The 13,289-nt window shown below is 53.2% G+C and overlaps 2 protein-coding genes across 13 annotated transcripts in view; one reads left to right on the top strand and one right to left on the bottom strand.

The window, feature by feature from the left end:
* The window catches only part of Ralgps1 (Ral GEF with PH domain and SH3 binding motif 1), a 244,625-nt gene that overhangs the window by 79,594 nt on the left and 151,742 nt on the right, over positions 1–13,289 (bottom strand). The window lies entirely within an intron of this gene.
* Angptl2 (angiopoietin like 2) overlaps positions 44–13,289 on the top strand; it is a 34,945-nt gene continuing 21,699 nt past the window's right edge. Inside the window, exon 1 of the mRNA XM_027944115.2 lies at positions 44–535. The gene's annotated coding sequence lies outside the window, so the exon portion shown is untranslated. The remainder of the gene's footprint in view (positions 536–13,289) is intronic.

Raw genomic sequence — 13,289 nt, 5'->3', positions numbered from 1 at the left:
CTGGGGCCGGAGCTAGTGTGACATCACCGGGCGGCCCGCCCCTGTCTGGGCTGAGGGGAGGCCCGGAGCCTTTCTGGGGCCTGGGGGATCCTCTTGCACTGGTGGGTGGAGAGAAGTGCCTGCAGCCAACCAGGGTCAGGCTGTGCTCACAATTTCCTCCAGCGGCATGTAAAGCCTCCACAAAGGAGTTGGGAGTTCAAATGAGGCTGCTGCAGTCGGCCTGAGGATGGACCCCAAGCCCTGAGCGGCACTGCCCAAGGCCAGACCTGCAGAGCATGGCACCAAGGTGGCCGCCTGCCCCGCAGTGAGGGAAAGCAGATTGTGAGCAGCCCTGGGGCACCCCGCTGGCCCCCGCCCCATCCTCGTTGGAGCCGGCTGCAAGTCAGAGCCAACAGAGGCCAGTGAGCAGGGCTGCCGGGCCGCCAGCTCGGCCTGTGACTTGGGACCTCTCCTGGAGGCCATGGACAAGCTGCCCCGCTGACGCCACAGTGCAGCATGTGAGGAGCGGCCCCAGGAGCCACACAGGAGGGAAGAGGTAAGGGGCCAGCTGCCAGGTCTGTGGCAGCAAGGGGCAGCAAGGCAGCAGCTGGCCCCGGGGCTGGGGGCTCAGACCCTGACCCTTCCACCAGGGAGTGTGTGCAGCTGGACCCAACAGGGATCACTCCCTTCTTTCACTTGGAGCCAACCAGGCATCTGCCTGGGCAGGACTGTGGACATGGGCAGGGGTGGTGCTTGGGGTGCAAGATCACAGGTCAGGATGTTGAGGGCTTCATCAGTGAGCCCCACTCTCCTCCTTCAGACAAAGGGCCTGTGGGGTGAGAGCAGGCGGCTCCTGGGATGGGGCCGCAGCCGGGATATGTGCTGTGCGGGTAGGTGTGTGCCTGAGGGGGCAGTGCACGGACAGCTGCAGACAGCAGGGTAGCGGGACTTGGCGAGGCGTCCTTAGGCTTTGGGCTCCTGCACACCCAGGCTAGAGAATATGCCAAGGCAGAAGCAGAAGCAAATGCAGTCCAGAGGTAGACCAAGGCCTTGCTTAGAAAGTTCCCTGGAGCCCAGCAGCCTGTTCACATCCCTCCAGCTGGTGAGGACAGCAGCAGAAGTGTCCCGTGCTGGATGGGATGTCTGTCACCCATGGGTTTCTGCCACTGGGACTGGGGCAAAGTGCTGCCCTGACCTTCCCTCCATGCCCTAGGACATCAGACCCCTCCAAGCACCCAGGGTCCCCCAGGTCTTGAACTTGCTGAATGCAGCCAAGAAATAGGGGACAATGGGCTTCCCTGGCAGCTCAGCAGGGGGACATTGCAGGCATCACATACCAAGTCCCTTGAAAGTTCTCAGCGTTAGATAACATTTCCAAACAGAAATTCTTTACCGATCCTTCCCTTCTCCCTCTGTGATATGTGTCATGGGTCAGCTGTTGCCTCTGCTGTGGGATTATGAGAGCTCCCAGAGGCCAGCTTGGTTACTCAGAAAAGGATCTCTTTTCACCAGGGCTCTGAGGAAAGTTGAGAGCGCCACTTCCTAGGTCGGCCAAATGCTCCCCACGTGGATTTTCCAAGTGCAGGCAGAGGAGGGTAGAGCTCTTGAGCTGGCTTCAAGTCCAGGCTCTTCTACTTACTAGCCAAGTGGCTCTGGCAGAATGGTTAGCCTTTCTAAATCTCAGTTTTCTGTGAAATGTGAGCATAATAATGCCCGTCTCAGCAGCAGCTGAGCCAAGTGCTTCCCAATGCACAGAATCCTTACAATCTCCCTACAGTGCAGACACGATCACGTATCCCCATCTTATAGGTGAGGAAACTGAGGTAGGGGTGGAGTGTGAGGCCATGGGGCTAGTCAGTGCCAGCCCCGGGACTCGAGTCCAGTGATGTAGCTCCAGATGCACTAGGCCACATTCCCCTGCTCTCCAGGAGCACATGTGACCTGGTGTGTGGCAAAATCCTTAGAAAACATCAGTCACTGGTTATCATGAGCCATGATAATCAGAATTGCACAGAGGGGACAGCAGGGACTCAAATTACTTCCCTGTTCTGGACATATTCTGCTAAAGTTTTTAGGAAATCCCAGAAGGCAGAGCCAGTGCTGCAGCCACTACTACCCACATGGGGACCTTCCAGGAGCCCAAGGGGCTTTATGTCTGGGGTCACCTGAAGTATGTGTGCATTCTGGAAGTCCACACCCAGGAGTTGTGCAGACACTTGGATCCAAGCACTTGAACCTCACAGGCAGAGCACCCCACCTCTCCCACCTGCCCACGGGCACCACTGCTCTGCTCTTTTGCATCCCTGCTAGAATCTCAGAGAAAATAAAACTTCCTCAATGATACAGGAGGACCAGAGGCCAGGACTGTCCTAGAGTCGCAGAGGAAGAGGCATGGAGTGGCCACCAGCAAGGCTGGCCACGGCGGTGAATCTTGCGCCACAGAACACTGGTGCATTTAATTCCAGGAGAGCACCTTCTGTCCTTTAGCCCCAATAGGCTCCCTGAGCTCTCGGAGGCATTTTGAAAGCTGCTGTGAAATATGTGCTTCTCTAGCACAGGCCTCTGTGGCTGCTGAAGCCACATTTTCCCTGCTGCAGCTGGGAGGCCTGGCGTGGTGGCTCATGGTCTTCTCTGGACAGCTCAGGCTGAGCAGAGGCTCTGACTAACTTCATGGCCTGGTTAATGGGTCTCAGTGGAAGAGACACAAACACGTAAAGCACACGGTCCAGAGGGCTCCACACGGCACTGCTGCAAGCTCATGGGTGGAGGAAGGAGCCCATCATGGTTGAAAAAAACCTCCCACTGGGCTAAGTGAGGAGCACATTTTGTCCCACTTCATTATCACCACAACCCTCAGCGGCAGGTTCTAAGGTTAGCATCCTATTTCATGGATGAGAAAACTAAGGCTCAGAGAGGTTAATTTGCCCAAGGTTACACACTTAATTGATTTCTGTGGGACCTGGATCCAGGACTGTCAGTCTACAAAGCCCATGTCTTCTTCCTCCACATGCCACTGTCTTGAGTAAGGTTCCTCAATTTCTTTTGTCCTGATACTGTTTCTGGGTCCCTGTCCCATGCCCCCAGCAGCCAAGTCTGCTTTTACTGTCCTATGGATCGCTGCACTACCCCCTCTGAGAGCCTCATGCTCATCCGGCCTCATCACATGGCTTGTTATCCACAGAAGCCCACCTTGGAGGCAGCGGAGCAGGAGTGTTACGTCTCTTCCTGGTATCAGGTACCAGCAGCTGCACACCACCCCTGCTGTACCATGGCCAGTACAAGGTGGATCTGGGATATTAAACACCTGCATGCCTGGGTGAGCCATGGCACTGGCCCCCATCAGAACTCAGCTCTAGCATGTGGGGGTGGGGCCTCAGAGAAATGTTCATCTACTTGAGTGAGGTACCACAGAGCATCTTCTGCATCCTCCTTTGCAGACTCCCTTAGGACTGCAGATTCTGTGCTCAGATCCTCACTGTTTGTACTGAGCCACACTTGAGCAATCCCTGAGCTGACATCTGAGAGATGGCATCTGGTAGCTACAATAGAACAAACAACAGACAGAAGCCCCACCCAAGGCAGGTACATTCAGCCTCTGGCCTCTCTCTGAATCATAACCCATTTAATCTGGAATGTTCTCAATTGACAACAGACAGATGGGGGTGGGGCCCTGCTGTGTGGAGCCCATAGCCCAGCAAGATGAGGCAGGTAGACAGTAAATATTTATACCAACACACAGTGGTGTAAGAGTCCTAAAGAGGGGGCCCATGGGGCTCAGAGGGTTCTCAAGGTGGGTGGTGCTGCCCCATTTTACAGAAGCAGAAATTGAGGCTCAGGAGCACCGTGCCTCTCTCATGGTCTCACCAGTGGGCCAAAGGGCAAAGATGCAAACCCAATCTGTGCTCAGCCCAGCCCAGCCCACTACCATCCTGCACAATCATGCAGCAGAAAGCCCCAGAAAGAATCAATTCACTGAATAGCGCATTTTTTCCCAGTGTATATAAAACACCCCAAATAGAAGGGTTATTCAGCTGTGGGCAGCTTGAAGTTTGTGGTGATAGATAGGTCACACCAGAAACCTCATTTGGGGGCAGTTTCTATGACAAAACTATATTCCCTCACGTGGACTGAGTCTTAGGACTGCTTTAATAACAGCTTTGGGGGGGGGGTGGCGGTTATAATTCTAACAGTGTCCTGTTCCATGTACATATCAATTGTGAGACACACTCTGATCATAGGAATGTTAAAATGTTGGGTGGGGGAGCCAGCCTCTGACAATCCAGCTATTGTGTCAGGTCCTTTCTCTGGCGACATCAGCCTGTCCTGGGGCCAGCAGGCCCAGAGCCTCAGCCCCCTCTGCTGCCCTGTCCTCCCTCAAGCAGGCCAAGCCACCACAGAGAAGCCCAGAATCAATCCTCTTTTCTGCCAGAGATGCCCAAGAACATGCCTGGCTCTGGAATGCCCAAAGCCCCATCTAAGGTGGTCCCAATACACCCTCCCCCAGGGAAGGTCCTGTCTGCCTTAACTACTGCCGAACTTCCGAAACCGCCCCTGAGCCAGGCAGAGAGGAGATCTGTATAACAGACAACCAGTGGAACCACGGAGCAAACCCCAGACCCAGGTCTCAAGCAAACAAGCCCTCCACCCAGCTGTACAACAGGCCTCCCTAATGTCCAGCCAGTGTCTTTTCTGGGGTACCTCCCCTGAGGCCCCAGCCTGAGTGGATCATGGGCCCCTGAGCCGACCTATCTGGGTGTTATCATCTTCTTTAGGAATGCTTGAGGCTGTGGGCCCCTTGAGGGCAGGGACCTCTCCTGCCTTTTTCCTGCTGTATCTCTAGCCTATGGTATAGATGCTGGCTGGGGAAATACACGGAATGAATGAAATCCTAGAATTCCTATTCAGTGGCCTGGGTGCCATCCTGGGCACTGGGCATTCAGAGGGTAATACACCTCTGAGTCTGCATCCAAGCTCACCATGATTTTAAGAAGTTCACAGGTGGCCAGATGGGTGCATTCTGTGACCTGTATATTGGATTGGAGGAGGCCATGGCCACTTTTGCAAGCTGGAGGAAGGTGGGGACCTCACTACAAAGGGATGTCTTCACAGAGAAATGGCCTCGTGAGGTCACCTGAAAGGAAGACAGGCCCGCATCAGGTGAAGCAGTGGGTGAAGTGCTTAAGGCAGAAAGCAGGGCACATGCTAAGGCCAGGAGCTGGCAGCTGGGCTCTGCTTGCAAGTAGGATGCTGAAGCGACCCCTCATTGAGTTTTGGAAAGGCGGCCCTGGATGTGCAGGCAGTGTGGACAGCCATGGAGAGAGCGCCCAAAGGCAGGGAGCCAGCTAGAACTGTGTGGGCAAGAAGCTGACTCCAAGCCCAGCTCCACCCCTTGGCAGCTCTGTGGCCCTGGGCAAGTGACCGTGAACCTTGCCTCTGTGTGCTCATCTGTGAAATGGGGATAACCACAGCCCCTGCCTTGCAGAGGGATCAATGAAATAGACCCAAAAAGAGCTCGCTCCAGTGCTCAAGGAACAAATCCATTCTGACAGGCCAAGGTGTCCCTGGTGGCCCTGGTACCCAGAAAAACAGCTGCAGGCAAAGCCTGGATTCCCCAGGAAGCCACCCTGGGGTAGTGCTATCCAGCCCTGACTTCTCCCTCTTGTCTGAGGCTCCCCAAGTTCCAGGGCTCCAGAGCACATAGGCATTACCGGAAATGTAGCAGCCAGGACTCTTAAATGGCTTCTGCAGACTCCCTGCCTCTGCTCTGCTGGCCATGGCTCTTGGCACAGAGGGTTCAGTGCGTGGACTTTAGGGGAATCTCAAAATGGTTCCCAAAAAATAACAGCAGTATCCTTGGCCCCCTGGCAAAGGCAACCAGCCTAACCACATCCCCTCCTGCCCTATGATCTCACAGTGTGACCACATCCCGCCTCCATGCGCTCAGTCCTTCCCTAGAGACAGCAGCTCACCCGTGCCAGGAGCACGAGAGCCCAGGGCATCAGGCAAAACTGTCCCCACCCCCTATTACTCCTCTAAGCACATCTGGAGGGTTTCTGATCCTGGGCTATCTGGCTCACTCCTGTGTTCCTATCTCCTGTGACAGGGCTGGACCCAGGTTGCTGCAATCTATAATGGCGGGCTGGCTAGGAAGGCTAAATGATGGGTGATGGAAGGCTGGACAGGAGACAAATGGTGCATTTGCAGGTCTTGTGAGAGCTGAGCTGGTAGGGCTTAGGAACTGGCTGTAGCCTCCCTGGAAGCCTACACAGCCTTCTGGCGGCAGATGATTCACAGGGTCCCAGGCTGGGAGGCACGGCGGTTGAAGATCTGGTTATTCCCTCCCTGGCCTCCAGGCTGGGGGTGAATCACGGAGGACAAATGATGCACAGTCCCTTCTCCAGGTTTTCCAAGGTGAGGCTGCCACTGCTCATCCTAGATGCCCATTCTGGGGTCTCACCACTTGTAAGATCAAGAAGCTCTTTCTAACATCCAACAAAACCCCGCCTGTGCTGATCCGAATGCCATTTCTACTCATCCAGGCAACAGTATGAAGTAATCTCCTCCTGGCCATTGGACAAACAAACAAACAGGCACCTTTTATTCACTCTGGTTGGAGAAGCAGCCTTGGTGGGTGTGAGGGCCTGGGGCTGGCAGTGTCAGCGGAATCCCAGGCCTGACATTTACTCCAAGTGTCAGCAGCAACCTCACCTTCCCAAACCTGGGTTTCCTGTACTGCCTTGTGCTGACAAGACTCTTCTGGGTAAGGGGTCAAATGAAGCGTGGTGCTTCATTTGAGAACGAAACAGGGTGCTATGAATAATCACACAGGACAACAGGCCTCGGGATCGGAGGGCAAGCAGTAGGTATGGCCCTCTGATTAAGGGTGAGAGCCAATGAGACAGAGTGCAGAGGGGCACATCAGTTTACAACAAATGCCAGCCGCTATTCCCAATACTGTTGGTCACGTGGTCAGCTGAGCCCTCTTGGGACTTTTTCTTCATCTGACTCCCTCTTGCACCCTGGGTCAGCAGACAGCTTAGGTGCACTCTGCCAGCACGCCAGGCCCTTGCAGCAACAACCATTTGTCAGCGCTGAAGTTTCCACTGTTTCTCTTCTGTCCTGATGTTGGTCTAATGATCCTGACTCACATTCTTGTCTGTCAGACTCACTTGAGCACAGCTTGAGTTTCTAGCTTGCTAGAACCGGATACCTGGAGCTGGTGGGCACACGTGAGCCAGGTGGCAATTCCAGATGCGCTCGCTGCTTTGGCAGAGGCCTGCTTCTTGGTCCTTCCATGGGGCTGGGACACTTCTAGCCTGGACTTGTTCTCAGCCCTTGCTCAGGGACAAAGGGGGTGGTGCTGCCTGGGAAGGGGGTGTCTATGCATTCTCCAGGCAGGACCACACCTGGCCTGATGAAGAAGCAGCTCCTGAGAGTGAGGCTTAATTTGGAGGTTTCCCTGCAGTCTGCAATCCTGGGGACCCCAAGAGTGCTCCTGTCCTCCTCCTGCCTGGAAGGTCAGAGAACATTTTCTATTGGGTTTCTTGTTACTTTGGCACTTTCACAGCAGGTGTGCTTGGGGGTATATTCTGGGATTCTGTTGTCAGCTCTGCTATTTAGTAATACTGATTCGTGCAAGTGATTCACAGTTTTTGAATCTCTCTAATTCCCTTACCGGCAAATGGGATGGCTGTCAGCCCTGCTGCCAGCCTTAACAGCATCTTTGTGGAGACTAGAAAATAGCTGTGATACTCACGCACAAGACCACAAATGTATGTTGTTCCCCTTCAAGTTTAACAGTGTACAACCATGGCCACTATGCTGATGGCCAGGGCCTTCTCCCAGCGTTGCTGGGAGAACTGAGATGATGTATATAAGTGCTGGTCATTGGCTATGGTTATCATTTTTATAATTTGAACTTTTCTCATTCCTAACCTTTGGCATGAGAACTCATAAGTAGACCTCAGGCCAGCACCTTCTGCCACAGGGCAGGACACAACTCCATTGTACCAAAATGTCACTTTTTCCCACAAAGTGGCCCATAGCCTAGGCTGCAGGGCTATGGTGGTGAGAGGGATGTGAACGCACAGTGTGTGGCCCTGCCACACAAGCCAAGCAGGGACACTCAGAAGCAGCCCCCCCCCCCCAGGGAGGCTGGGTAGGACCGAGCCCTGGGGACTCTCCCTCCCTCTTTGCACAGGCTGTCACGCGGCATGGTCACCAGCCTCACTGTGGGGAGGGAAACCCTGCACGGTGGAAACTCCTCACAACACAATGTGGAAAAGCGATTCCAAGAGCCGTTTTTACTTTAATTTTGAAGCCAAAGAAAACAGTTGGATTTGCTTTTCTTTGTTGGTCATAGGAAGAAACTGAGGAGCTCGGCCTTGATAGGAACTGAGCTCTTCTCCAGGCCTAAGATGGTTGGAATGCGGGGGGGGGGGGGGGGGGGGGGGTGTTACTTCTCTTGGGATGCAATTAGTTGAATAAATATCAAGAGAGCAAAAGTAAACACACTCATTACTGCCCATTCAGAACTGCCAAACTAGCAAAAGGCTTGGGGGTTGGAATCTTTAAGGAAAATAAATGCCTCAGAGGCCAAGGGCAGTGTAGGCCATGGCTCTGGGTATGAAGGGACTGTGCTCCAGCTGCCCAGCTTGGGCCCTTACCTGCCACGTGTTCTAGGGCAAGTCCCTTTGCCTGTCTGGGCTTCAGCATCTCCACTGATCAAATGTGGGGAATAACAAAATAACAACCCCACTGGGTTACTTGGGACAACATATATCAGGCCCCGGGCACAGTGCCCAGTCCCTTCCAGACCTTTCTGTAAGTCAATCTGCTCCAAGTCACCCCATTAAGTCCAGGCCCCAAAGAGATTAGACGGTAAGACCCCAAATCTATCGAACAGCTTCAAGACTGGTCCCACTACCAGCAATGTGTTCTCAAGCCAGTCACCTGGCACTTTTGTGAGCTTTCGTTTCCTCACCTTAAAAATGGACATAATGTTAATAACTAGATCTGAATGTTGGAATGACTGAAGGGGATAATGTTTCCACAAAGGGCCTTGAGGACCCGAAGCCATGTGCAAGTGTGGGCTGTCAAGTTTGGTTGACTTTTAACCTGACCATTGCAAGAAAGGCTCTTTTGAGACATCACAGTCTACAAGGGCACCCTGGCCCTGGCCTCGCCACCCTAAAGTGGAGCAGGCAGCTAAGGCACTGTCAGGTAGCGGACTGCTTCTGGGCAAGGTGGCTTGGACCGGGATTGAGAACCTCCTCTGTGAAGTGTGGTAACAGTGGTACTGTTACAGGGCAGCGGCCTGCCACAAAACTGAGGCAGTCACGGAGATCCCTGCTTCAAACCCCAATTCTTGCAATCATGCCAGAAAGATTTCAGATACGTCACTCAGAATAACAGGCATGAGGTTACCGAAGGGATAGGAAAAGGGAAAAAGCAACACTCTCACAGGAGAGAGTGGGTCCTCTCAGAGAGAAGGACAGTGAGCTCCTAATGCACTCCAGTTTTATTGGGAGTCCCCGGAAGTTTCCAGAAAGACCCACCCAGATCCATCTCTTAACTTTTGACCAACAGCAGAATGAAATCAGACTTTCAAGTCACCACTGTCATGACAACTCTAGGTCACTTTGGCTCATGCTGACTGGTTCTAATTGGAACCTGGGGAATTATACTTATCTCCCTGATTTCCATGATCTGGTCTGTGTAAGGGTCACAGAAGTCCACCCTCCCCACCCCACCCCCACCTCAGGGTAACTTTGTTCTTATCAGCTTTTTGGCCTGCCTTTCTCCGCAGATAACAGGTTGTTTGCTGAGCAATGTAATATATGCTCTATTTAATCCAGGCTGTAGGTAAATTGTTTTTTTTTTTTTTTTAAAAAAAAGCATGTGGGGGTCAGCACAGTGGACTCAGTTTATAGAACTGTTCCCTCAACTTTGAGGTCCCCCTGCTCATGTTTCGCTGTTCCCTGTCAGAATCTCCTCAGGGGGTGACTGTAAGGGTCCAAGACAGTGGCACATTTTGCTGTTAATATTGTTACTGTCATTCTAGTTATAGTGCTGCTATCACATTATTCCAATCTCTAGTTTCTGAAGTGCTTCCACTTTTCTCACCGGGTGTGCAACATGGGTGGGATTGCTGCATTTCATAGAAGAGGCTCAGCCTTTAGATTTCAGGCCCAAGTGCAAGATCTTTCCCAGGAGGGATATGAGAGCCCACATTTGGGAAGGCACTGAACTTAAGACAGTGCAGCCCTCTGGGTCTGAGGCCTTGGGAAAGCTTGGAATTCAAGCCTTTCCTGGAGCCAGGTTGCCTCCCTGGGCCTCCGGCAGTATCTTGGCCCTGGCAAAGCAGCACAGAGGTGTTCGTCACCAGCCACAGCAGGTGAGCAGCCTACAAGGTGCAGCAGGCCTGCCCTAGCCTGGGGGTGGCTCTTCCCCATTGTTCTGGGCAGGCATGGCCACCAGTATGGGAGGGAGTGGCCAAGGCATGATGGAAACCAGGCAAACACTTGCAAACCAGCAGTCCCACCTCCCAGCAGAACCCAAACCAGAAGCTCTCAGACACCTCTTTCCAGCTGGCCTGAGAGGCCTGAGTCTGCCTGTTGGTAGGAACCATGAATGGGCTTTGGCGTTCAGTGGGATATTGCTTGGCATGGCCCTCAGGGCACAGGGTCTGCTCTGTACCTGCCTGGCACAAGATCAAGAAACCCAGGGGAGTCCTAGGTGGGACACAATTTTTGGTCCTGTGGCATGGCTAGTATTTTAGCACAGAAGAATGTGAAACTGGAAAGTGGTCACGCTAATATCTGTTTTACTACTAACCATCAGGTTAAGCTCATTTCCGCACAGTTATAAGAGTTTGGAGGTTTGTGTCCATCAGACCAGGACTGAATCCTGGTTGTGCCAACTTCCAGTTTTGTGATCTTGGGCAAGTCACTTAGCCTCTGGGTCTCCTCTCAGTTTCCTCCTCTGTAAAATGGAAATAGCAAGTTTACCATTGAAGGACACTGGGTGAATCAAAAAAGTAGCCCGGGGTCATACCAGGCGCACTCAGTAAACGGATGTTCTGGGTGCCCAGATACCTCCCCTGGGCAGCTCTGGCTCCCTCAGGCAGTCCCTTGTCAGGGTGCCTCAGCTGCTCAGATCCCTCTCCACAGCACTCCTACCACACAGCACCTGTTCGGGGTGTGTATTTTTTTTTCATTCTGTCAATAAATATTTATATTCCAGGCCACGTGCTAACAGAGCAGTGGACAAAACTAACCTGTCCTGCCTTCATGGGGCTCACGTTCAAGGGGCCGGGGTGGGGGCAGCATACGTCTGTTAAGATAACGACTGTGGAGGGGGAGGGTGGAGAGGTCACCATCTTAAATAAGTAGGCAGGGTCTCCTGAGAAAAGTGGTATTTCAGCGAAGATCTGCAGGCTGTGAGGTGGAGTAGTGAAGAAGGGGGCAGAGGTGCTCTGGGGAGGAAATGGCAGATACAGGCCCCAGTCAGAGGTGTGCTTGGTGAGCTGCAGGACGGGCCAGGGGCTGGAGCAGGTGATAAGGAGCACCAGGGTCAGAGACAAGACCTGGGGCCAGGTCAGGGAGGAAATCAGAGTCGTCAGCTTCACTTCAACATGGGGAGCCAATCCCAGGGGTCGGAGTAGAAGAGCGAGCTGATCTGACTTTTGTGAAAGGATCCTCTGGCTGCTGGGTTGAAGATAGACTTTAGGGTGGGCAGGGGAACAGTCACTGGCTGTTGCGAACACTTGGATTTAGAAGAGCTCTTGGACCACTGCAATAGCCCAGGTGGAGGAGGCTGCACCAGGGCGGGGGCAGGAGTGGGGAGAAGCAGTAGCATTCTGGAGTGTTCCTAGGATATTGCCATCAGCATTTGGTGGTAAAGTAGATGCGGGGAATAAAAGATAGAAGGGACTCGAGGACAACATCGGGTTTTTGGCCTGAGCACTAGAACGCAGTTACCATTTACTCACAGAGGAACAACAGGAAGAAGTAGCAGGGGGGAGAGACGGGAAGAAAGAGGATATGCGGAGTCTTGAGATGCTGAGTCAGAGAAAACTATCAAAGGGCAGCGGGGCAAGGTCTGGAGCCCAGGGCAGAGCCCAGCTGGAGACACACACGCAGGTGTGAGCCACGCTGGAAGGTAACCGCACCTAGAGGAGATTTCCAAGGCAAAGAGAGTCTGGGACAGAGCTCCTGGCCCCTGACATGAAGAGGACAGGCCTGAAGAAGCCAAACAGGGGCAGTTGGGGAGCCAGAAAGATAGGCGGCTCCAAAAGGAAACCCAAGAGGGGAGCTGCCAATTCTGCCCACAGGGCTGGCAGCAAATACCAATGAGAACCAGAACGGGCCATTCCACCCAGCAGGTTGAGGCACTGGTGACCTGCTGGAGTACCCGGGGTGCTGGAGAGGGGCAGGGCTGACGAGTGGGTTCAAGAGGGAACAGGGAGAGCTTTCAAGAACCCTGAGTACAGGAAGCTCTTTGGAGAGCTTTGCAAAAAAAAAAAAGGGGAGCAGAAGAATAAAACAGTATCTGCAGAGGGGCTGGGAGGTCAGGAGAGGATCTTCTGCAAGTTGAAGCAGCAGCAGGAGTGGAGGAAGAATGAGATGACGGGGGAGGCAGCTGGAGCAATGCCCCCAGGGGCCAGAGGAGGGACCAGTGCACATCCTCCCCTCCCCTTGGCCTGCCAACTCCTGCTCATCCCTAGAGGGTCACTGTGAAGGTCACTTTCTCAGGGAAGTGTTCCTGACCCCTCCAACGAGGTCAGTACCCCTTATGGCCTTTCACAGCACATGATGCTTCTGCTCCCAGTGCCTGAAAACTCTGATGTTGTGGAAGCCCCGTGAGGGCAGGGGCTGGCTGGCACGCTGCTCGGTATACTGTAATGTTCAGTGGATGTCAGGATGAATGGTCCAAGAACAGAACTGAAGCAAATCTGGAGACATGTGTCTGTTTTGTGCTCCCGTTTGATATAATCACGTTGCAATGATCGGGACTGTGCAGTCACTGGCTGTTACAAATATTTGGATTTAGAAGAGCTCAGTTGTTTGTTCCTGTTTGGGACTCTGTAGCCTAGCTAACGCACAGACCAGAGCCATGTGACCGGACACATCCTTCTACTGACACTGTCCACTACAAGCCCAACACATTCCATACTATGTCTAGTAATTCATTCATTTAACAGGCTGAAAGCCTGCTCAGTGCCATGCTAGGGAAACAAAGTTGAGTCAGACGTAGTACCTGCCCTCATGGACCTCAGGTCCAGAAGAGGAGACTATTTAGCAGTGTGG

Source organism: Marmota flaviventris, chromosome 13 (assembly GCF_047511675.1).
Source record: "Marmota flaviventris isolate mMarFla1 chromosome 13, mMarFla1.hap1, whole genome shotgun sequence".
In the NCBI taxonomy this organism is placed as follows: domain Eukaryota; kingdom Metazoa; phylum Chordata; class Mammalia; order Rodentia; family Sciuridae; genus Marmota; species Marmota flaviventris.
Note: the sequence above shows the minus strand (reverse complement) of the source record. Positions and strands in the feature narration are given on the sequence as shown.